At 34.7% G+C, this 19,208-nt stretch overlaps 2 protein-coding genes across 3 annotated transcripts in view; one reads left to right on the top strand and one right to left on the bottom strand.

Annotated features, from left to right (window-relative positions):
• Positions 1-19,208, bottom strand: part of LOC135079823 (phospholipid phosphatase 2-like) — a 139,858-nt gene that overhangs the window by 52,948 nt on the left and 67,702 nt on the right. The window lies entirely within an intron of this gene.
• The window catches only part of LOC135079822 (phospholipid phosphatase 2-like), a 130,921-nt gene that overhangs the window by 8,917 nt on the left and 102,796 nt on the right, over positions 1-19,208 (top strand). Inside the window, exon 1 of one of the 2 annotated variants that reach the window (XM_063974437.1) lies at positions 7,006-7,271. The exons of the other annotated variant lie outside the window; for it this stretch is intronic. The gene's annotated coding sequence lies outside the window, so the exon portion shown is untranslated. Of the gene's footprint in view, positions 1-7,005; positions 7,272-19,208 lie in introns of those variants that run through there. 2 annotated transcript variants of the gene reach the window in all.

Here is a 19,208-nt window from a genome sequence, read left to right on the forward strand (position 1 = left end):
CATGACGCGAACAATGGGCAGTGAAATCAGGACCACGACACTATGAGTATCTAGCTCTATATTGTAGTAGTTTCATAATCAATATTGAAAAACACGATGTGATGAAGTTTTAAAGAATTACTTATCGAAAATATTGTTTTTCATGCGTGAGTTATCCTATTTAATTGTCCAACAGTGTATGTTCTCTCGAATATAACATACTCGTATCTTAATGTCACTATAATTGACATCAATTATTACTCTGAAGTAATTATGATTAACAGCTCACCCACTTTTCTTTAACTTAAAAATGAAATAGTATGTGAAAATAGTTTTCTCTTAAGAAACTTCAAGCACTGGAAGCGATTACTTCTAATTAAATGGATGCTGTCATTATAAAATATGTAGCTACGTAAGTGAGTTATTATTGCTTTTTTAAAGAAATTTAACCTACTTACAAAAATAATGCTCGTTTTGATATAAATTAATATAAATATCAGTCGTTTTGTTATATCATGCAAATATAATCTAGTTGCTGTATAACTAGAATTGCATTTAGAATTGCATTTATAAAAATAATGTTTTTCTAAATTAATAGACCGGGAATTAAATACAGCATTCCTCAATTCGAACAAAGTATTTTAAAGAGCGTATAATTTTATTACTTTTTAAACCATTCCTTATTTACCAGAGTGACTAGATTACCTAGATAACAGATAAAATTAAATCTACAAGTAATACGATATACTCGTATACGTATAAGCCAGACTATTATGTTTAAAAATAATAATTGTGCTTGTCATTAACATTTAATTTTTTGCTCCTAGCGGTATTAGAACTCGTTACCGCATGATGCTATAATCCGATCACCCGTATTCACAAACGATGCTTGCTTGTGAAGCAGCAAACCGAAGGCACAGCGTTGAAAAGAGCTCTATTATTGGTTCGCGTGTCACCCTGTGCGTCCACGCGCACTATGAGACCTCATAGTAATGTTTGTGTATACAGGCGTAAGCTATTCAGCCGATGTACCTATGTAATCCCACAGAAATGCACTTTTAATAGCCAAAGCTTAGTGTATACTTACACCAACTTAAGCTTTAATGGAAGCGCACAAGAGTTAACCATATTATTAGTTCTCTGTAAGCAGTTTAAAATTGCCTCCAGGTATATAGCTACAGTATACGTGTAGAGAAAAAGTGAACAAGTCGATCATAATTACGAATAACATCGGTAATAGAAGTAGAGGGAGCAGGATCAGTTCTTAGTGATAGTAGAGCAAGCGAGAGCATGCAAAAAGCAATCCTCAGTCTTTCCACAGAGAAGGAACTCGCTGATGGTTTTTGCGGTGATGTGATATGTATACTTAAGCGATCGAACTAGTCAGAACAGATTTTAGCATACTTGGAGACTGACTGACAGCTCATATGGTCACTAGTTAGGCCCTAACTAGGTTACGGATAGGCCCTAACTACGTTTCTCAATTTACGCTATTATACCCTAACAGCAACGGGTGGAGCAATGAAGACACCTTGGCATGACCATTCTAATGTTTCCTTATCGCCTTCATATTTTTTATCGCCATTAAGAGCTTATTAAATTAATTGGCAATCAAGCTCTAGGTTTCAGCATCACCGAGTTACAATGATAGCTACCGAAAGACCTAAACTACTCGCATTACGAACAATCCAGTGACAGTATAAAATTAAATATACCAAACTATCTTGGAACTTCCTTCTTAGCCATCACTGATTGGGTTTTTATTCGAATAAGCTGAAGCTCTCTACACCTAAATTGTAGTGCATACGTAAGTGGACCTACTCCTTCCATCTTTATTGTAATAACATCTCACATACCAGTTTCCATCAATATTTATATCTAGGACACCCTCGTATAACTGCTTCATTTTAAACCTTAACACTTTACGAATAAATGTCACGTACAGATGCTCATTGGTACCAGACGGCCATGATCGGACAAGTTCTATGAACTATGTCTTAGTAAGGATCAAAAAAGTTTACATTATACCTTGGTAGGTACAGCATCAGATGTTAGTCACAATTTCGTTCTTATGCTATGGTGGTAAGGCTTAGAATTGCTCACCATTTCGATGCTCCATGTAGTCAGAAGGTAAATGTCAGGTATTACATGAAATGCCTAGAATCTAGATTGGATAATGGTTAGTTTTAGCAAAATGGAGGTAAGTAAGCATAAAAGCTTGTAGCTTTTGATGGCGGCAGAGCTTTGATAGAGGCCATACAAGAATGCGTGGTAAATTCAGTGAACTACTCCTGAATCAATAATGTACCTACTACTGCTATTTCTATTTATTTATATTAACCGGCAGACAGTGGTGACTGAGTTTGTTGCGGCGCTTCTTCTCAGCACTTGCTAAATGTTGGTTTCGAAGCGCTGGTAGAGTAAAAAGATTATGAGACATGTAGAGGCTCCTTAAGAGAAAAATATTTGACGATTTGTAAGTACTATTTATTAGTCTAAACAAATAAAGAAATTTTGACTTTGACTTTAGAAATTAGTGTTCATTTTTAGGTATGTTTCAGTTATAGGTACTATGTAGGATCGGAGTAAAAAAATGATGTAAATAAGATATCAATTTTGTCGGCCGTTTGGTGTAGTGGTTCAGAACGGACTACTATGCCGAGAGGTCCCGGGTTCGATTCCCGGCCGGGCAGAAATTGAAATGATGAATTTTAATTTCTGTGACGGGTCTGGGTGTTACTATGTATAATATGTATGTATTTAAAAAAAAAAAAAAAGTATATGTATAAGTAGTATATCCGTTAAGCTAGCACCCATAACACAAGCATATTAATTGCTTACTTTGGGGCTAGATGGCGCTGTGTGAGATTGTCCAAAGATATTTATTTATTTATTTAAGCAGCGAAAAAACTAAGATGTTTTTTATTATAAAAAAAAAAAAAAAAAAATTAAATCAAATCATTTTTATTTACGAACATGAATACAACAACTACTTATACTGTTTAGTTGTTATAGGTGTTGTCATATGTTTTTAAGTAAGTATCTTCTTCATCAGTTCAGATTTCTTCAGTTGGTTGGAACTAATTTATTGTTTTCTTTATCATAATTATTATAAAATGTAGTTTGTTCACGTGGGTTTAGCTTGCCATTTCTTCACCAATTTGCAAAGACTTCTAAGTAGTATCAGGCCTGTTCATCTCCGCGAGTTTACATCGAAAACAAAACACGCACGATTGCCCCCTACAAGAGTACTATTCGACAAAGCCTCACATACGAGCGAACATTGACTCACGCACGCGTATTCTTGTGTATGATGGAAAAAAATAAAGAAAATGGTGTACTAAATACTGTGCAGTATTTAACTGCCTAAATAATAATAAAAACACAGAATGTACTTTTTTAAGTTGCCTCAAGACACTGAGAGGTAAATAAGTAGTTAATATTATTCATGATAATTCATGCTAAATCATGTATTTCCTCCGCCATTTTCTGCAGATTGGCACCTCACGTCACATCATTTTACCGAAGTCAGCCCTATAGCTTCGGCGCAGTACCGATCACTGACGTTTGTCAACAAAACTTCTGACAAACTTGCTTGACTTTTGAGACAAGCTAAATTACACCATATTGTTAATGACATTGAGCATACATTTTTTTAAATACCTTCGCGAAGTAAAACTTCTGTACGTAGTACTTATTATTATTCTGTGGTAGTATTACGAAGCTAAATTAAGAATAAAGATTCTTTAAACCGAATTACGTAAACAATATGCGCACCTACGTAAGTACATAGTGACGTTTTTTCTCATTAAACGTGATTATTTAAGCGTAAGTACAACGTTCTAAGGCTTAAGATTAAACTAAATTACTTAAAGAGGTTTAAATAGGTACTTATGTGAAATCTCTACAAACTGGACTACCACATCAAGCGTTATTATTTTATAGACGAAAAGATACGGTTTACAATGCAATGTTCAAAACTTTTCCATTGTTCTAATTTAATTCTTAATGTCTTTAAACTACATCCTATCTTAATGGTGTAAAGATTGAAGAGTTGATCACTGACTCACATCGCACATGCATGTCACACACGCAAGCTTACCTACTCTCTCTTCGCATTTTATGTTTGTAATCTTATTAGTAAACTAGCGGCCGCCCGCGACTTCGTATGCGTGGATCCCGTTTTACCCCCTTAGGGGCGGAGTTTTGTAAAATCCTTTCTTAGCGGATGCCTACGTCATAACATCTACCTGCATGCCAAATTTCAGCCCGATCTACTGTCCACTGATTTGGGCTGTGCGTTGATAGATCACTATGTCAGTCAGTCTCCTTTGAGTTATATATATTTAGATGGTCTCTACAGTGGTCAATTCTACAGTCATTGAGTAATCCAAAGGCATGTCAAATCGCATTTGCTAAATATAACCGCAGTTAACCGCAGAACTATTGCTACTGCATGTCAAAAATATAAATACAAGTCCGGCAACTGAGTCAACTTAAGGCCTGTCTCACACGATACAAGAATTCAGATTATTTTTAGTAAGTATTCAAATGAAAACTAGTATTATAGAATAGTAAAAAAGTTGACATAGTTAAATAAATCCTAAAATTTACATTCTTCTGATCATGATGATGATCGACTGAAAGCTTAAAGTAATTTCTTTGTAAAGATAAGCTCTCCTGTGGTCTAATAGTCTTGCGTAACAGTTGCGTATCCAGGTAGGTGGACATACATCTTACCACTAATGCACTTCACTGGTTGGGTTTAATTATTGGCGGTCAAGCTGTAGATCCTGGCTACACAGGAGTTGCAGCAGTGGGAGCGAGATGTAGGAATAGTCCCGTTAATCTACTAACTAAATGAATAAACAAAATTCAGATAATAATAATGAATAAATCAATTATGTAACAGTCAATACAATCAACTGAAGTTAAGTTTAAAATAAGATTTTAATCAATAAATTTTATTATAACTCGCTCCAATTATTATAACTATTATAACAAATAACGTAATCCATTTTGGTAGGTATGTTAGTTAGTTAAAAAATAATACATTTAATGCATAAGTGTGGATAAAAGTTAATTTGGATACTTAATACTTACAATAATTAAGAAAATGTCTAAATTTGTATGAACTAGTTTTAAACCTGTATCTCAGCTTGAATCACAAGTAGGTACGTTATGTAACTTAATTCAGAGTTAAAATAAGTGAAGTAACTTTTACAGTTAAGTATCTTTATTTTTACTGAATAATAGGTTATGCACTAAAATATTATTGAAATAATTTCGGTTATGTTAAGTAACGTTAAAAATCTAATGTAATAAAATAAGTGTGATAATAAGTAAGTAGTAGTTACTAAGGCTGAGTTGCACCACCTAACTTTGACCGTAACTTTGACGATAACCGGTGCGTTTTGTATGGAGTTTGGCAGATTTTTGACGTTTGTTAAAGTTAAAATATGATGGTGCAACCCAGCCTAAGTATAAGTAAGTAACAATTATTATACAGCTGATCAGCAAACGTCTTTTCAAAAAGTGCCCCAGCGGCCATCAGCTCTGCTTGGCGTGCCCACTGCCACTTGATTTTAAGGAGCTATTTGTCAGGCACCCAAATTCGAAATTATTAAAAGCCTGAAACTGAAACACGCACTGAAAGACGTATCAAATTAGTATTTTTTTTAGACTGTGTATCGTCAGATCTCTCCATTATCCTTAATAAAATAAAATATCTTAGATTGCTCTTCTTCGTAGCCATCTGATTCAACCATGCATGACTCACGTGGCGCCACCTAGCCGTAGGTATTAGTAAATATTATTACGTAAATATGCGACATTCGTACATTACTCACTGTGCACTGGCTACTGTGCTTGTAAATACCTACTTACTGAAAATATGTCACAATCAATGTTTGAATGGTAGGTACCTATATTAAGGAACGAGTACCTATGTACCTAATCGTTTTTCGGGTTGGTTTTTCGAACAAACATGACGTAGGATTTGCTGTATGTATGTAGAGGTAGGTAAATAATAATAATATTATGCTTTGTGGAATTAATTGATCTTTAATAACTTATGATGTGTCGGTTAGCCAATATTATTAACAATTTCAAAGGTGAACTCAATTAAAAAAAAAGTAACCCCTAGTGGTAAGCTAAATCCAGGATGTAATTTTTATCAGATTTTAGTTGGTTCAATTCCCGGGTGTAGCAAGAATTTTTTTGGAAATCTTTGAATGCCTCTTTCTAATCAAAAATAAAGGAATGTTTTCGTTCAGTAAAATTTTCTATCTACAATATTAAGAGTACTTTCCCTCCAGATGGCATTTCAAAATTCCACCCTATTATGCTTGTGTTATGTATGTACGAGTTGGTTCACCACACTAGTCGAGCGGCAGCGAGGATCGAACCCGCGATCCTCGGATCACGGCCAGTCGCCGTCCGACACCTTCACCGTTCCGGCTTTTTAGGGCTAGAAAGTTCAATAAGTCTTTCTAGCCCTAAAATTATTGGTTATTGCTATCAAATACCCATATAGGCTTAGTCCTTAGTCCTTACATACCAGGAAGTCACTAATTTAAAATAATTTGTAAAATCTATGTTTCTAACGAAGACAAAAAGAGATCTAACTACTATTAACGCCATCTAGTGGCGAGTGGCGCTTGAGTAACTCGTCTCAATACGAACCATGCTTTTAGCGCCCTCTGCTGTGGAGTGGCGAAAATAGAAAAGTTTGAAATAGTTTTGCTACTTTTTCAGGCGTTATTTTTTGCCCAAAATAATACAGTTTTAGTGTTACAAATCTAAGTTATTAATTTTGTTAAATTTCTCTGGATTAATAAATAAAAGTATGTAACTTTATGGCTAAGTATTTTACAATGTTGATACATTCCTATGTTGCTTATCTACGGGTCGCGATTTAATTCTTTACCATTGTATAACATAAATAAACATCAACATCCGTCGTCAAACCGCTGTGGGTGTAATAAACGTACCTCCGATTTTTTCATCAGACCAGCCGAGTTCACAGTGAACTCAGTTCTCGCCCGCTGTGAGCGGTAGATGAACGTGTGTTCCCGCCACTTTTGTATCCGACATCGCGATCGAACGTTCGAACTTCAAAGTTTTGTTTTTTAATTTTGAAAATAATCTTTTGTTTTTGGAACCGTGACAGTGTGTGCAGTGTTTTTTTTTTGTTTGCATAAAAGAATGTTCGATATTTTCGGCCAGTGGAAAATGAAACTGTGTTGTTATTTCGGCTGAATACAGCCGGCTAGTTCAAAACAAACTTTTTGGTGAGTTTTAAAAAGTAATTTCACTAATATTTCTTTTTATTTTTTAAGTTATTTGCGGCCAGAATTTTAATGACAATCTTACCTAAAGTTTTGCGATAAGACCTAAACACGTAGTTTTAGAAACGCGTTTATCAAATTATTATAATAAATAGTCGCAAATTGCGATAAAGTAATGATTAATGCAATTACGGTCAACCACACATAAATGAACTTTGCTAATTATTGTAAATCATTAGTTACGCATTTGTAATAACATAATAATAATATCGATTATTTATAACAAGATATTTAGCGTAAATTTAAGATGTGTTTGCTTCTGTGTGGTCTACAATAATAGAAATATGATAATGAAAATATTAACTAAATAAATAAAAAAAACTGTGAGAAATTAAAATTTTATTGTTGTAGCGTAGTTATGAGAGAATGTCACATTATCAAAACAAAACATTCTCTGTCTACCCTCGTGTGAAGATAAAAGTAAAGGAATGAAGTTAATTATATTTCAATTAAGAAATGATGGTCGTTTAACTTGGTATGTCCACTATCTATCACTGGTGAACTTAAACTGAACTTTGGAACAAAACATTACTGTGAACAAAGTTTACAAGGACTAAAGTTGCAAAATTACTACATTTTTATATATCAAGTAGGTAACTTCTTTATCTTCTCTGTTTTAATAAATAATACTTAAATAAATGATTAACTACATTTAATAATTAAGAAAATAATTGTGACTTAAAATTGTCATAAGTGCATTTCCCTATAAAATTTTGTAATAACAATAAACTATTACATATTAATAAAATACCTACCTGTTAGGTAGTTAATATTTTTAATCATTAGGTGACAACATAATTTATGAGTGAAACAAACCAAAAAAAATCTTTACCAAAATTCTTAACATACACAGGGTTAAATTAAAAACCTATTAATCAAGTTGATAACTTTTAAATTGAAATTTATTCGAATTTTACCTTTCATTGCTCCAATAAATATGAACTAATCGCCATTCCGCATGCAATTCTAATTTATGTATCAGTAATTAACGTCGATTGTTATTAATCAAGTATTATCATACTCATTCATATTTAGACCAACAAACGGTTGTACAAAAGAGTACGGCTAATTTGAAAATTATAAATAACTTGAAAAAGTCGAACTGCCTAAGGCGGGAATTGAACCCACGACCTTCTGCTTGCCGGGCGACAGGACTGCTCTTCCAACTGAGTGCGCTGAGTTTCCCACCTGTCGTTCCCACCGCTGCAACTCCTGTGTAGCCAGGACCTACAGCTTGACCAATAAAAGCCAATCAGTGAAGGCCAAGTTTGTCCCGGGGGAAGTTAAGTCATTGGAACCGCAACGAAATTAATCAGAAGAATACAGGAGCTGTATAAGATGATATTATTTAAGGTGTCTGTCTGTTATTCATTCAGCATGTAGCCGTTTGCATTTCTTATAGTAAATCGTGCCCATAAAAACTGGCAATTAAGTTTTTTTCCCAACGAGGAATCTCTTGGTCTGCATCTCATCCGTCAGTAGACGGAAAGTGATGATCAGGTCGAAGGTGGATGCGAGCTTCACCCGGAATCCTCAACCACAGAGGAACTGGCTATCTTACCTCCAAACTCGTGCCCATAAAAACTGGCAGTTAAGTTTTTTTTCCCACGAGGAATCTCTTGGCCTGCATCTCACCAGATGGAAAGTGATGATCAGGTCGAAGGTGGAAGCGAGCTTCAACCGGAATCCTCAACCACAGAGGAACTGGCTATCTTACCTCCAAACTGCAGGAACACAAAAATAGATTTTTTAATAAACAAAGCCGAATAATAATAACAACGAGATGTCTATCAGTGAGTAAGCCTGAAAATCAAAATCAAAATTTTCTTTATTTTGTATACTATAGACTTAAATAAATTAGTACCTACCTACTACAAGTCGTCAAATTCTCTTTCTCATTCTTTTTTGCCCTTCCATTGCTTCGAGACAGAATGACATGAAATGACAGTAAATATGCACTTGTTAAAAAAAGATCACAAAAAACTCAAGTGTCGAAAATATCAAGTGACCTGTCACTCGATACGTTCACCGATAACTAGTATTTGCTATCGCTATCGATGCCTTGACCTGAGTCAACTGATAACACATGACTGATAACAGCGGTTCCGCAATGACGCTACAAACACTCGTACTTTCAACAATCACCTGATATAGGTAGTTATTAATACAATTTATAAAATTATTTATTATTCAGTAGGAAACATCAATATTTTAAACTGCGATCTCCAACCCGCTTGCCAAGCGTGGGGATAATGGCAAAACCCTCCACTTTAGTGGAGGAGGCTCATAGTTCAGCAGTGGATTCTAAAGGGCTGTTGATGATGATGATGATGATGATCATTGCACACCACAAAAAGAAACAAATAAAAGAAATACAAAATCGAATCATCACCACTGCTGGATAAGAGTAAGTAGGTAGGACTTGATGCCCTAAGCAATCCACACCTGTATGCTTTTGGCGCCACCTACAAGGTGGACCGACGACATCGTAAAGGTAGCAGGGAAGCGCTGGACGCAGGCCGCTACCAATAGATCAACATGGAAAGCATTGGGGGAGGCCTATGTTCAGCAGTGGACGTCCTATGGCTGAAATGATGATGATGATGATGATGATGCTTTTGGCGCTCTTTTTGGTGCCTTCTTAGACGTGATGCCCTAGCAATTGCTTAATTAGCTCAAGGGTTAATTCGGCACTGATCATTTATTTGGCCAAAACGGGATTCGACGCAGACAGGCAGCTGTCAGGACGTAAAAGAAAGGTTAGCAAAAACTGGCAAACATGTCAAATCGCTACACGAAATTGAATCAAAATACATTAACTTAGCTAGGTACCTATTTATGCTTGACGATTAAATTTAGAACGCTCGAAATCAAATCAAATTAATTTAGGTGTTGGTGAATTAATCTAGTACCTATTTCCTACCACGGAAGTATTAACGTTTCCTATTTTAATTTTTTGCTAGTAATTGAATTACAGAAGAGGGAAATTGTTTAATAAAATTCATATTTTAAACCCCTCATTTGCAAGTGAATCCATTGGGAATTGTAATAAGTTTTCATTGACGACGAGCTGAAGGTAGATCCTGGCTACACATCATCATCATCATCATTTCAGCCATAGGACGTCCACTGCTGAACATAGGCCTCCACAAAGGCTGGTTGCTGTCGGCCTGCATCCAGCGCCTTCCTTTTTTTTCGACTGGAAAATCCATGAAACTGCATACTATCCAGCGCCTTTCTGCTGCTACCTTTATGAGACTGGCTACACAAGTACGAGTAGATACACAGTTGACTCAATTTGACTGGTAAAGAATGCTAAGGCATTAAGTTCGTCAATTGCACTTTTCTTTGTACAATGAAGTTCTGCTGGGCGCTGACTGAGCTGCTGTCCGTTCTCTGTTTGATGTGTAGTGTCTAAGTCACCTCTTACGACACCCGCGGGTGATGTGCAATAAAGATACTTAATGTAACTCATAAATAGTAAGGTGCATTCATAGTTGTGTTGCATTGTTGCATTAAAACAACAATTTCGTAATATCAAGCTATTTCCGTAGAAGTAAATAAGATCGTGCGTTTATGGCTTGAGTAACAATAAAAGCAATACGACTTCCGTGCTCGCTCACGTGACCAAGTTATTGACCAAAAGCATGTTTCTAAGTTACACCATAAAGTTTATAGTAAAACTAGATTTTTCAAGCCAAAAGTTTCATTTTTAGAGAGGGACGCCCTATTCGAACAAAAATTGGCACTGATAAATCCCTAAATCAAAAAATGTCTTAAAGATCCCTAGCCATTTTAAAAGATCTTTCCAACGATACCCACACAATGGGGTAGAAGATGAAAAAAAAATCATCCCCATTTTACATGTAGGGGAGCTAACCTAAAGAAAATTATATTTCAAAATTTTATTCTACCGTTTTGTCGGCGTGATTAATATACATACCTCCACAAATTTACAGCTCTCTAGTGCCTATAGTTTCCAAGCAAACCTCGGATGGACAGACAGACAGACATAACGAAACTACAAAGGTTCCTTGTCAGGACTACGGAACTTTAAAAATGACACAGAAAATACCTGCCTACTAATTTCAAATTATTTTATTGCATGTTACTAAGATCTAAGATTTATTTATTTATTTATTTAAATTTGGTTTGAGAAGCAACTCAATTCGCTAAGAAATTTTAATAATTATTGGTATTGTCAACTTTTTGGCCATTTGGATGAAAACTAGCTTTCCGCCCGCGGTTACGCCCGCGGCCGCGTGGCATTTTGTCTGTCACAGAAAAACTTTATCGCGCGCGTCCCTGTTTCAAAAACCGGGATAAAAACTATTCTATGTCCTTTCACGGGACTAAAACTATCTCCCTGCCAAATTTCATCAAAATCGGTTCAGTGGTTGAGGCGTGAAAGCGAGACAGACAGACAGAGTTACTTTCGCATTTACTCGTATAATATTAGTATAGATTGTCTTTGTATTTCTTAAATACATATATCTTAATTTCTTGTTATCAAAAACTTAAAAGAACATCATCAAACACTTCTCCAGACGCTGCCCTCTCCAGGATCTGAACCCGCGACCCGCCGACAATCGCCTTTGCGGGCAGTTGGTCAGTGATAACAACAACAACATTGATAAGCTTAATGAACACATTATAATTACAATATTATCTTTGTATGGACGCTAGAATAACTGTCAACTTTACCATGAAATGGGTGAATGGAAGGATTCATTTTGTATCTTATTGTTTTGGGAATATGGTTTAAAATCCTGTTTTGATTATTCTTACTTTAGTTCCATAGTTAAAACGAATGTTTTATAATTTGAATTCTGTAGAAAATATAATTTAGTTATTCAATATTATCTTAAGTTGTACTTCCCAAAATAGTGATAAGTCGTAGATGAAGATGGTTCAAAAACTGGTACCTAACAGAGATTGAAATTTAATACTGTAGCATCTCATTTAGTGTGATAGCCACTATTTTAAAAGCAATTACGCGTTTTGGATTTAATAAAATTATAATCAGCTTCTGCTACTATCGGTGTAAATACTGTACCAAATATTTTTAAATATAATTTACTGTTTTAAAGTTTTCATTTTCAAGCAAATAGTTCGTTCGTTACAGCCGAAAGACGTCAACTGCTGGACAAAGGCCTCCTTCAGTAGTATTTTTTGAAAATTGTCCCTTTTTTCCAAAATAAGAGGAGTCTTTTTAATCAACACTAGGCATAGAAATTTATGTAACTAACACACAAATACAGAATTTCAACTTTGTTTTGCTGATCGTAACTACTGAACAGAACTTTCTACAACTGTCGACAGAAGTTATCATTGCTGAAGCTGTTAATTAATAAGATTATCGCCCTCGCTTCGGGAGCAGGGGCGTGTGGCCACTTAACACCACACACGAAAATGAACGGTAATTAGGTCATTTTGCTGCAGCACTGCTGCTGGTAGGGTTGCCATTAAACAGAAAGTGAGACCTGTTAAAAACTTTGAAATAAACTATGTAAATTAGATTTACGAGGCAAGTTTTCCGCACTTCTGATTCTAATTCTGAAATTTGCGTTATTCTATGTTCAGTGTAGGACTACATGCACATACTTATGTATCTGGTAAAATATTTTTAATACATTTTATGTAACAGAATAAACAATCATTGGTAGTCATGAACTCAGATTTATTTTATTTCCAGCATCTCTATCTTGGTCGCCGATAGCACCAAATCAGCCAAAGTTGAGTAGGTACTTAAGTTAGTCTCAGTCTCAGAGGAGTTTGCTGTTTTGGAATCTAGTTAGAAGTTCCTATATCGTCGTCAAAGCGACGATTTTTTTTTTCAAAATGCTGAACTTTTTCTGTTTTTTTCCGGAACCATACAACCCTATTTGCATACGACGGCCGTTGTAAGAGTGTGTACACAAGTCATTTTAAATACAAGGGACAAGATAGAAGACCAATTTGTGGTGACTATGAGAACAAAATTATGGTTTTGTAAGTTAATTTTTCGGTCTTGATTTCGAAAGAAAACAGCGTTCTTCAGGGACTAGTCTTTAAAATATTTTCAAATGTGACTTATATTCCAAAATTCGGAAAACTCAAATGATCAAAAGCTACTAGTAACGATTCGCGACAACAAAATAAAAATAAAATACAAATAAAGGAAATAATTATGTTACACTAATTGGCGTAAGATACGAGTTTATTATCTAACAATGTTGTAGAAACTGAAACAATAATATTTGAACAAAAAATTATTAAGTAACAATAAATAACAATTTGTTGAATTTTTAGTCTACATTATTACACTTTAACGGATTGTTAAATATACTCAAACTCACATTAACTGAAGTTTTAATAGGCAAAGTCAAAGTCAAAGTCAAAACTATATTTTGTTTAGACTAATAAATAGTACTTACAAATCGTCAAATATTTTGCTCTTATTAAGGAGCCTTGACATGTCTCACAATCTTTTTACCATACCAGCGCTTCGAGACCAACATTTGGCAAGTGCCGAGAAGGCAATGTTTAAGTATTTTTTACGAGCATTAAATTAATTTCTCTGTAATCGACACCAATTAATTCAATTCTACACGCCATTTATCGTAAGATAATTTATTTTGTTCCATAAATCAGTCTCAAGGGTCTCAGACTTTTATGACGTTGTTAAATGCTAGGACTATGATTGCGCGGGCGCAGTCCTATTGCGCAAGACTTTCAAAATACATACAGTGACTGTGCAGTGGCTGACTCTTTAAAACAACAATAGAAAATAAAAAAATCAAAAATATTTTATTCAATTTAGACCACAAGTGGCACTTAAGAACGTCAAAATATAGTAATAAAAAGAAAGATAGCCCTTATGGGGCACTTTACATGTCTCCTTATTTTTTGGGCCCTACTAATATTAAACATCGAGAATCAAAGAACCTTATACTTATTTAGTTTTACTAACATAAGCCTTTTATTTTGTAGTCGTGGTTAATAATTATAGGTTTAAAAGGCAAATACTTTCTTCAAAGAGATTATTATGGTGGCAGTAAAAGGTACCTATCCTTAGGTATATTTCCTCAGATCATAGAAAGAGAATAGATATGAAGTCGCGCGTAACTACAACGAGAACCAGTGTCCCCACATTTCCCCCACCACAGCTCCCACACACACATTCAACTGTGTAAAAACAAAGCGACTGAGAGTCTACGACAACATGTGCAACCGGCTTAAAAGTGCTGTGATTGGCCAGAAGGCATGCCTTATGGCCAATCAATGGCCGCGTGACGTGACGCACACTTTGAAAACGCTAGTGAGAGAACAAAGATAAAATGGAGTCGACAAGATATCGATACTTTAAATCGCTAGGGGCAAGGCTCGAAACTGGTTTCACAAAATGCTTATGTATGAAAACCTTTTTATTATTATACGTTATTATTAACTACTATCACGCATTTACTTTTTAATTATGGCGATCTGCGTACCGCATATGTTTATCAAAAATAATGCCTATATTAGGCTTTCAACTAGCTCTTATAGTAATTACATAGTTGACAGTTACTAATTACTTCTACTGTTATTATTTTTTTTGTAAAATCTTATAATCGCAAGTAACACATCATTTTTTTATTTAAAATTACAAAATAGAAAATTATAATTTACTTCTATTTATCGATAATAGGAAACCGCATTAGAACACGAGCACGGCACTATGTTACGACCGGCACATGCGGCCGTACTGTGTATTTTCACACGACAGTGGATATCGGTAGAAATAAAATACATTGCGCAGTAGTTGAGCATGACATAAAGTGGTTGCTAACTAAATCGTCAATGTACAAGTGTGTTAGAATTTTTATCACCACTGATTTCCATATCGCAGTAACTGTTATGGCACTGAATTCGTTCGTAAAAATGTTTAGTTTTTTTTATTTATAAGCAAAATACCAATGGATTTGCAATACTTACATGTAGTAAATGACTCCATTGTTCCTGTAGTTCTTCGTTTCACTTGTTTTATTGCACGTAACGACGCATTATCCAAAATATCGGAGAACATTTCCTTAGTACGACTGAATCGCGACTAACCTAGCTACGCGGCCGATGTTCGTTTCTGGGCATATCGCGGAGACACGCGCCACGCCCCCGTTTCACATCTATTCCCTTCTATGATCTGAGTATATTTCCTACTGATTACATACCTTCCTACCTTTATCATCATTAATTTTTGAATGTTTGTTATTTCTCCGAAAATTATAATAAAGTAGATCTCCTCGTCATTTAATAGAATAGAAAGAGATACTTTCGTCTCAATATTAACCACTAACTAGTAAAATTATTTCAAGTCCACGAGGTCGTTAACACCGTGTCCGTTAACAAACACCTCTTCCTACAGTTGGTTAAATAATTGTTCTGTGTCAGTCATCTCCGTGGTTCGGGCCATCTCCCCTTGCGAGGAACCCTGGGACGTACTGAGAGTTTTTTTATACACATTTAAAATTGTCAAGATACAAAAAAACTTAAAATTTTTCAAGCTTTTAATATTGTGTAAATATTTTTTTTTTAAATAAATAAATGCCACTTTAAATTAACTGATAAATAAAAACAATATTTTAACAAGAACCTCATATTTTTTTAAAACAAACCTGAAAAGATTTGACAAACATTTCATTGAGTACTAGTTGAGAGTTTTTTTGCACGATTGCACATCAAATTACTGTAACATCTTATGAAAATAATGTTTGTTTGCGATTTACAGCAGAAAAATGTATCATCATAATAATATTGTGTTGGCAACATTGTACATTGTACAATGTTGAAAACCACTGCGTCTGAGAAAGCTAAACGAATTTAAAGGAAATTTTATAGCAAAATTTAATCGTTCCATCGATACCTTGCTGATAAAGTTACTAGCGGCTGTCTATATCTAAAATGTTAGTCAACGTAGGCACCGATTTTACAACAAGTAATAATTTTACTAATTACTTGTCAGTTTATTACTTATTTAGTATGCTAGATACTGTTTAAATTACATTATAAATAGAGTTATGTATACTTACAAAACCGGTTACAAGTAGGTATTATACTTAGAAAACCAGCAATTATGCAAATATAATTTTGGTTTAGAGAGTAACATTTTCATTCCTGTAGGGTAATTCAAGTGCAATCTGTCATTTCAATCTATTCTATTTGTCATTTAGCTTGTTTAATCTGTGCTGAATAAAGTGCACAATATTTAAGCAGGATATGGTTGCACGCGGATTTTTAGAGAGTTAAATCTTTTGGCCAATAGAAAACGTCATAATAGTTATTATATGAACTGGGATTGGTCAATGACTTTTAAAATTAAAATCCGATGGCCTGAAAAAATCGGTTTTCCAACAAACGTCAGTTACGCGCAAGGAGGTTTAGCTATTTATCCATCGAAGTTAATAAGGGAGAAGACATAAGACTAATTTTATTATTTGCCTGCCGCGACCCGGTTTTTACGAACAATGACGATGACGAACGATGAACCAGTAACGAGGAGCACACTTAGCAATGCTTCCAGGTTGCGCCTCGGTATCAATTAAGTAACATTTTCCGTTAAGTTTACTTTATGGCCAACTAAAGGACTTTTGCCGTCTCCATGGACAAACTCGAAGTATGATAACTACAGTCATTGTCAAAATTTTGCACTGCCATTGCCGCTGGATACCATATATCGCTACTATATTCATAGATAATAGACTTTCAGTTAATCGTCAAAATTGACATTGTTTTTTAAATAACAACAAATGGTATGAATTTTTAAATGTGATATTTTTATAAAGGTAAGTCCCCAAAACAACATTTGATAGCCTATTTTCTTTCGTTGGCATCTAAGTTCCTGTTTTCTACATATATGTTACTACTACCTATTGGATAAGTAACTAAGAACTTTGTCGTTTATTCCATGTGAACAAAATCCCTAAAAGCCCATTTGTAATAATATTCTTACTAAACACTGCTGAAAAAGGACTAAACTTCTGAGCTATGAACGTATAATCCAGTAGCATTAAGTAGGTAGGTACGTATAGCGACGTTGGAACTTGATATAGAAGTTAGCTGTTTTATATTTTTTTTCACAGCAGAAATCTTTATCTTTGATCTTAACCCTATACTTGGCAACGACGGTTTTGGTTAATATTTGTGATTTACACTATAAATATTGGATATATTACGAGTATAAATCATATAAAAAATACGAAAAAAAATCTTAGGTATATAGTTTTGGAAATATAGTATGTATCTTTAAGTGCACATTGCCAGCTTTGTAGTAAATTAAAACATGGTTTATTTGTTAGAAGAAATTAGTTATTTAAATTAAAATAACTACAAAAACTTAAGCTATTCCTTATTTGAAAAATAAAAAATAATTATCTTTTACAAAAAACTGATAACAAAGTAAAAAAATCACTTCAAAGTCTGTAACGCCTTGCAAGTATAGCTGCATTTGGATGTATGAGAACCGCTCCATCAGCGTCATTGGAGTATCTCCTGAACCTCAGACCCCTCTTACCAACCAGGAGAAGCAAATGCAGATAGAACACATGGGAATCTTGCAAGACCATCAAAGAAATACGAGGGGTATTTATGCCAACTGATACCGAATTATGTTCACGTCTTTGATTGAAGATAATTAGAATCCAACTTAGAGTGGAAACGCAATATAGCGGAAATGGATCTCTGGAACTCTCAGGAAAACTATGCAGCAGTCGAACTGGCTAAAATTCTTCAATCACCAGCTTTATAACCAGAAGCATGCAGCAGCCTGGACAGGCTGCTCGCTTTTTGGGGTGATTTGGGTTGGTTGGAGTAGGAAGATAACCACCCAAGAGAACCAGGAGGCTAAGTGCGGCTTCTAATTCATCAGCTGAAGTGGCACCGCTACTGACTTTCGACCTGGTTCGAGATTTTGGAACCATAAGCAGCATTTTGCGCGCCTGATTTTGTTGCTGCAGCACTAAGTTGTCTAAAAAACAATGATTCTTCAGTAAATGAATTAAAAGTCATATCAGTATATTATAATTTACAGCTTTAAATATTACTAACTAATAACATATCCCTTTTTTATACGATAAAATGTATGAAAAAATCATAAAATAAAATCAACGAGAACCTGGCAATGTGTCTTTAAAGATACATTCAAAATTAAAAGTAAATTATTACGTATCTGACAATGTGCATTTAGAGATACATTCGGACAATCCGCATCGTACAAGAATAATTATACAAGTTTTGGGATGAAATAACAGCACTATCATCAAGAAACATTTATTTACTATCCATATTACTACAAATAGTCACCAAAAAAACACCGAAAATAATAAAAATTATCAGCCGGTGCGTAGACGCCTGTCAACGGTCTGACATTTTGCATATTAATGTTAAATCTGTGCAGCCTGTAGCGATTCTATACTGTGTAACACAATCTGTAGTATTTGGGCTAACGTTATATTAAAAAAACATTTAAAAATAGTTTTTGGTTTCTCCCCCATATTTTTGTTTTGGTCAACGTATCTTTAAATGCACAATGCCAAGAAAAGGGTTAATATCTGATCGTGCGTATTGTCTTTTAAAATATTACATTTGCCTAAATAAAAATAACCGACCTGTTGCTTATGTAAATTATAATTATTTATAACCCTACTTACAATGCATAACAATCATAATTAGGTATTATAACCCTACTTAACAATGCATAACTATCATAAGATAGTTTGGCGTATAAGTAGGTAGGTAGGTACTATCTAGGCCGAAGGTGGAAGCGATCGACCCGGAAATATTCTCAACCATCTCAACTATCATAATATGTATTTAGAACAGTCCCTCCTTACCAATCATATTATAGATAATACCATTGCTCCTTAC

The sequence above is a fragment of the Ostrinia nubilalis genome, chromosome 17, assembly GCF_963855985.1.
Source record: "Ostrinia nubilalis chromosome 17, ilOstNubi1.1, whole genome shotgun sequence".
NCBI classification, from domain to species: Eukaryota; Metazoa; Arthropoda; class Insecta; order Lepidoptera; family Crambidae; genus Ostrinia; species Ostrinia nubilalis.